Source organism: Camellia sinensis, chromosome 2 (genome assembly GCF_055761805.1).
Source record: "Camellia sinensis isolate YWXY chromosome 2, ASM5576180v1, whole genome shotgun sequence".
In the NCBI taxonomy this organism is placed as follows: Eukaryota; Viridiplantae; Streptophyta; class Magnoliopsida; order Ericales; family Theaceae; genus Camellia; species Camellia sinensis.
Genome location: NC_138962.1, coordinates 177958231 through 177965010, shown reverse-complemented (window position 1 = coordinate 177965010; position 6780 = coordinate 177958231). Strand labels below are relative to the sequence as shown.

Below are 6780 nucleotides of genomic sequence, written 5' to 3'. Positions count from 1 at the left end.
TAAATCATTAACAGAGTAGTTGAAGTTCAGAACTTTATATTTTGCCCAAAGAGCTAGCCTCACTTTAATTAGCCCCTTCAAATCCTCCCTAGAAACAGTAGAGCCTTGGAACTTGCATTCATTCCTTGCCTTCCACAATGACCACATATAGCACATGGAAATGTCTTCCAAAGTTTGTCTTCCACGTTTTCGAACTTGAATCCTTTCCACCACTGCAGTGGCCCCTCAATGGAACCTAGAACAACCCATTGCATTCCCCACCATGATAGAAAATTAGCCCAGATTTTCCACGCAAATTGAAAATGAAGCATTACATGTAACACATTTTCCTCATGAGCCTCACAGAATAGACAAAGAGAACTAGCATTAGCATCAAGAGCACCAACACTTGTAAAAAAGATGTCTCAGTCGACCTCTCCAAACCAATCAACCAATATGACAGTCTATTAAAATATCTAATGCAACTTTCTTCCTCTCTCATATATTCTCTAATTATTAATTAATCATACCTTTTACATATCACTGGGTTTAAAGAGTAGGCTTCTATGTCATTTTCATGCATAATCCCAAGATCGTTTTGGGCCATAATTTGGTTTGTATATATGCAAAGCTAACGATACTTTGATTTGATAGATCTCACCACCAATTCAAGTCATAACCAACACCACTTTAAGGCATAATTTGCATATGATAGACGTCATTATAACAAATTAAGGTTTTAAAGAAAAAAATTTAGGGACCAAATCATTTTTTAGATACAAAATATTTTAGTTACCAAAAGTGTCATTGTTGTATTTTTAGTAACGAAATTGAACATTTAATGATGAACTCCACCATTTTGGAACTAAAATTTTTGTCTTAAAAAATAAACCTTTTAGGTGACCAAATTAGTTTGTCCCCGAAAGGGAATTTATTATCGACATTTTCAAAATTTTGTCAATAAAGTCATTTTTTAACTTTTCGGAAAAATATTTTAGTGACTATTCTTATGATAATAGAAATTAGTCCCCATTTTTTTTAAATAAAATTTTCACTTTAAGAAACATAAATTTGATCGTTAAAACTCTTATATATCGTAGCGACCTTTTATACTTGGCCATTTATGGAATATTATGAAAAAGCTAACAATTGGTTTAAAGATATCTTGAATATGATTAGATATTAAGTGCAACACTGATAACATGAGATATTGGTCATATTGCATTATTTTTATTTAATTATTTTTCTCATCCATCTTTGTAGGCATAGAAGATAGAATCATGCCATGCATCAGGACCTGTAAATATGGGCCAACGACGATGATATCAGTCCAATGAGTCTATTGAGGGGTTTATGGGCACCAATAATCTTGTTTTATCTTGGAGGTCCAGATATCATGACTGCTTGGAAGAAAATCAAATGTGGTTGAGGCACGCTATAGGACTATTTACGCAAGGTCTAAGAACAATTTACATCCTAATTCTAACTTGGACTTCTACCTTGAGGTTCTCTTTTGGCCTTGTTAATGCTCTTTCCTGGACTTATCAAGTATGGAGAGAGAGTGTGGGCAATCAAGTCAATATCCAAGAAAAAGTATGTGGGTTTTGTTCGAATTGATGAAAACACAATTGGCAAAATAAGTAGGTGCACAACCTAATGCGGAGCTAGTGCTCCAAGCCTATTCTTATTTCCAGACCTAAATCCTCATATTTCCAATTATGAGTGTGATAGGTCCAAAGCGAACAAATCACTGCTGGAAAATTGACTTTTAGCGGAGTTTCAAAAATGCTGCTATAGACCTAAGAAACGCCGCAATAGGTTTTTATGATGTTTTAAATTTTCGTCGCAGATACCGCCGCCACACTACCTTAGCAACGTCTCAAAAACGTCGCTAAAAACATTAGGCGGCGTTTTTAAAAACGTCACAAAATCTTCAACAACCACTACGTAATGATGACATCATTTAGTGGCATTTTTCCAAACGCCACCTTTCTTCATTTTCATACTTGCCTCGCATATGATGTCATGATGACATCATTTAGTGACTTTTGTTTTCCAAAAAAACACCATTTTTTTTTTAATAACACAAAGCCCAATTAATTGAGAATTTAACTAGGAACTGAGATTGAAAAATTAACTAGAGAGAGAGAATTAACTGAGAATTTATATAAAAGAACACATATTAGCTCAAACTTGCACATGACTGAAACGAAAACTTTCTCAGCTAAGAAAAGGCAAAAAAAAAAAGAAGAAACAAACAAAAGGAAACGGCAAGCCTATGGTATAAGTTCAGATGGCAAAGGGACCGGAGAGAAGTTTACAGGGACAACTGATTGGCAAATGATCTCTGATTTGGGATAAGAGTTCCTTGAAACTGATGATCTCTCAAACAACCACTGCAGTCTTTCTGCAAATGGGACAGTTATTCTTCTGCACGAGCCATTGTTTGATGCAATTGAAGTGAAACTCATGCCCACAATTCAACTTACCAAGCTCCTTTCCATCAACATAATCCTCCTGGAATTTGATTCAATAAATGGAAGCATCTGGTTTAATAGGGAGCTTTAACTTGAGAAAAAATAGACCCCATGAATTGGTAACTCCCTTCCTCCCAACTGCCAGAACTGGGTGTGGGGAGAGATGGTGAGTTGAATGGAGATTGGTAATAAATACACTTAAAAAGTAAAATATTTGTGGGAAAAAAAATCTTCAAAAATTTCACTAAATACCAAAAATACGTAACTATAAAAATTCAATACGTTTACGTATTATTGTGTCTTTATTGATTTTTAAAATATTTTTTCACAAGTATTTTACTTTTTAGGTGTATATAGGTTAGGTGCATCTAGAAAGTAAAAAATTTGCTTAAGCAAATAAAAAAATTCACTAAAAACAAAAAAATAAAAAACTCAATTCTTAGAAAATCAATCAAAACCAGACAAGGTGATTAATTTTTTCAATTTTTTTTTCTTCTTTTTAGATCCCTCTAGACTAGTCAGACATAAAAATAAATTTTTTTTACACGAATCTAAAAAAAATTCACTAAAGACAAAAAAATTGGAATAATATGTGACTTTTTTAGCCGATCCCAAATAGATAAGTTGCAAGACAAAGAATTTAAGTGTCCCTTACCTGACAAATACAGCACGGTTCCTCTTCCACTGGAGGTCCTAATTTCATTGACAGATAACAATGCTGCCTCACAGCTGCCAAAATAGCTTCCTCACTCAATCCAGTGCTCACATTTCCAATTTGATCCTCCAGCCAACAACTCCTAATCCAAAGTCAATCATTTATGAGCCAAACTTCAATAATGGCAATGACAAAAAAAGAGCCATGTAAATTATTATTTCAATTTATTAGTGTTACCTCGTAAGACATATCGTCTACATCAAGACGCATATTTTCATGCACATCAGGCTCCTCATAAGACAAAGGTTGTTCATGAACAATAATCCCATCCTGGCACACCACCATGAGTGCAAGTCGTAAAAAAATTACTGCTAACTAACAACTATACGGAGAACATGGACACGAAAACTCCAAGTTTCTGTCCATTTCCAAAAGCAAACACAAACTTGATAATCAAAGCATAAAATAAACCAACCAAAAGATCTAACCTCAACCCAATGTAGGACTTGCAAGGCACGCCAAATCTGCTTATGGCAAAAACAAAGATATTTAGAGATTTGATTGGGTAAAGAGAAAAAATGTTAGAAGGGAAAAGCAAAACATTAAGAAAGAAGATGAAGATTAATTAATGGTATACACACTGCTACATCTTCAAAGGTACACAAGTTAAGTACCAAAGCTCAAATAAGTGCAAAATAAAACATGGACACGGGGGAAGAGAACAAAATTCAAGAGGACCCACATTCCCAAAACCTGCTTTTAAAAATAAAAAATAAAAACACTCACGCGCACGCTCTCTTGGTTTTCATGTATTTTTGAACATAGGTCCTCTGATTAACCAAAACAATTAGAAAACATAGTTTACTAGTTCTATTGAGCATGGTTACATTGGATATGCCTAAATCAAAACCATGATTATTTATCCATAAAAGAAGGGAATCAAAGAAGACTCACCAGAGTGGAAATCCGGTGTCTAAACAAAACTTACAGATTTGAAAGAAACTTGGCAGTGTCAGAAAGCATAACAGCACAAAGGCAGCCCGGGTTCTGCCCTAATTTCTTCACCTGCTGGCAGCTGTTGTCGGGGACATCAGATTTCTCATCCTGTTTTGCCATTGCACAAGGGGCCAATTTCAAAGCCTCCATTTCTGGAGTAGACTTCCCACATGCCCCGACCCCATTTGCCCTTTCAAGCCTGCCAACGGTGACTATCACGAGGTCTTTTAATCATTTTGAATAATTTGAGAATTCATAGAAAATTGCAGAATTATTGTTAATATTCGAGATCAGTTTATATAAAAGGCATTCTTCTCAAATGAGCATGAACTATGACAAAGTTTGTAGATAATCAAAAGATGAAGAAATGAAGAAACAAAAATATGGCATTCAGTCTTTTTCAGATGCTACAATGGAGGATTCTAAGGGATTGAAGTGCATAAGTCATCATTAAGATAAAACTCAAGCAAAAACAAGTAAATAAACAACTATAATACACCCACAATACATGGTTTCAATCTCTCATATTGGTTTCCTATAACTAAAATTGCAAAATAAACAGAAATCAAACAAAATTCAATATGTAATTCACTACACACATCCACAATCCAAGAAAAACAAAACAAATACCAATTAAAGTAGATCTTAATTAGGACAATCTATCCCAACTCAAGTATAAGATTCTTGAAACTTAAAATTTTACAATCACAATTAAAATAAATTGGAAAATCAAAGAAACACAATAAATTAAATCACTAATGTGTCCACAATTCAAGAGAAAGGGAAATAAGGAATGAGTTTATGCATACTCTGTCACTTTTTAGAGGCAATGTAGCTTTGCCTTTCTTGGGCTTAGTTGGGGTAACAACAACACCACTTTCCAGAACACCCTCTTGGAGTTGTTCAGTTTCTTCTGCAAGCTCTGCTTCAGCAGCCAAAGCGGCTACAACAACTGGGGAATTGGGTGAAGAAACATCAATCCAATTGTTGAATTTTCTGCGGTTCTATTTTGATATTAAACAAATGTAGATACCACTGCAACAGACCACAGACCTGAAATATTTGAAAGCACCAGGTCCAGAATTGAATTAAAATTCTTTTTATCACATATTAAATACATGGGTTGTTGCTAAATTTAGAATTCAGAAATCATTCCAAGAAAACCAATACAGGTCTTTCAACAAACCCACAAGATTCAAAACATATGAATTAATAATCAAACTAAAAATTAAATTTGGTTAACAAGATACAAGGTATCATGCTAGTCCCTTTGAATCCCACTTTATCAAAATAACAAGTATTAATTCATCAAAGAAGATTCCAACAAACCTGAGTCCAATGTCTGTAAGTAGAAAACAGGAAAAACACCATCACAACTATACTTAAGCTGTATAAAATAACTGTAGTGGCACCGATACAACTTGGATCCTTCTTCTTCTTGCTTTGTTGTAGCAGAGCTTAAGGTTTAATCCTTGCCATGATGTGTAAGCCTCAACTCCCAAGGACTACAAAATCCCAGGATCCAGCACTCAATTCCAAATCTCTATAACCAAACACCATTTAAAGGAATTCCATAACATATAAATCAAACAACCAGGTTTCGAATCCAATCTGAACTTTCAAAGAACTTCATAGGTATCTTTGAATAAGAAACACACACAATAATCAGAATTCAAGAGGATCAAAATACATAGACAAGTGAGAAAAATAATAACTTGGGATCTTTTTTGAAGCTTGATCTACAACCTCGTACTAACAATCGATTAGGCAGCTATGAAGTAACAAAGAAAATTACATAGAAAAGTAAACAAAAACACTGCTTGGTTACTGAGAAAAAATTGAAGTTTCAAATGTTAAAGATCTCAACATAATTCAATCGACTCAGTACTTGACACACAACAATGAACAAAATCAAATCCTAGGACCAAGATTTGGATCGAACAATAGAGATTTACGTACTGGGAGTGATTTAGAGAACAATACAAACCATTCAAAATTTTAGTCAAAAATCAAAGAAGGTAGCCTATTCAAATCCACAACCCAACAAAAAAACAATTCAAAAACATAAAAAAAATCCTAAATAATTACAGATCTGAACCAAAACTTACAGAGAGAGATCCTAAATATACACTACTAAGCATTTGAGGATGTTAATATGTGCATAGGGACTAAAACTTACAGATCTGAACAAAAGCAATCAATCGATCAAATCCAGAGAGAGAGACTGTTCGATATCAATCAATAGACTAAAAATCAATCGATCTGTGTTCTCTTTAACATAAATTAGTATATAGATATCACACAGATCTGAGATCGTAGATACAGATCTGTGTTCGTATATAAAAAAAATCAAAAAAATCAGAGAATGAGACTCACAAAATTAATCTTCAAATCGGATTGATCGAGAGCTTTGAGCCAAGATGGAGAGAGTCGGATAGAGAGATCGTAAATCGGAGCCTACGATGCTCGATCTAGTGAACTTTCACCATAAGAAAGAGGAGAGTGATAAAGAGACAGAACCCTAGATCTATCTTAGGACTGAGAGAAATGAAAAAATGAAAAACGCATGGGCCTTGAAAGGGAAAATATTTTGGTACAAGTAGCACGTGTTTTTCAAAATGAGTTGCTTGTAAAGTATTTTTGAAAACTTTTGAAACAATGTTTTTTGAAAAA

The 6780-nt window shown here is 34.1% G+C and overlaps 2 long non-coding RNA genes across 4 annotated transcripts; both read right to left on the bottom strand.

The window, feature by feature from the left end:
- Positions 1–2075: 2075 nt before the first annotated feature.
- Positions 2076–3253, bottom strand: LOC145807962 (uncharacterized). The gene is made up of 2 exons (XR_014351409.1): positions 3112–3253; positions 2076–2496 (listed from the first exon to the last, which is right to left on the bottom strand). It is a non-coding gene; the product is annotated as an uncharacterized LOC145807962 (long non-coding RNA).
- LOC114284517 (uncharacterized) lies at positions 3249–5612 on the bottom strand. Of its 3 annotated transcripts, XR_014351388.1 has the most exons (5): positions 5437–5612; positions 4917–5059; positions 4100–4319; positions 3600–3635; positions 3253–3441 (listed from the first exon to the last, which is right to left on the bottom strand). It is a non-coding gene; the product is annotated as an uncharacterized LOC114284517 (long non-coding RNA). The 3 variants fall into 3 exon arrangements; XR_014351389.1 differs by lacking the exon at positions 5437–5612 and having other exon boundaries at positions 3249–3441; positions 4100–4306; positions 4917–5160; XR_014351390.1 differs by lacking the exon at positions 5437–5612 and having other exon boundaries at positions 3348–3441; positions 4066–4306; positions 4917–5160.
- Positions 5613–6780: the final 1168 nt, after the last annotated feature.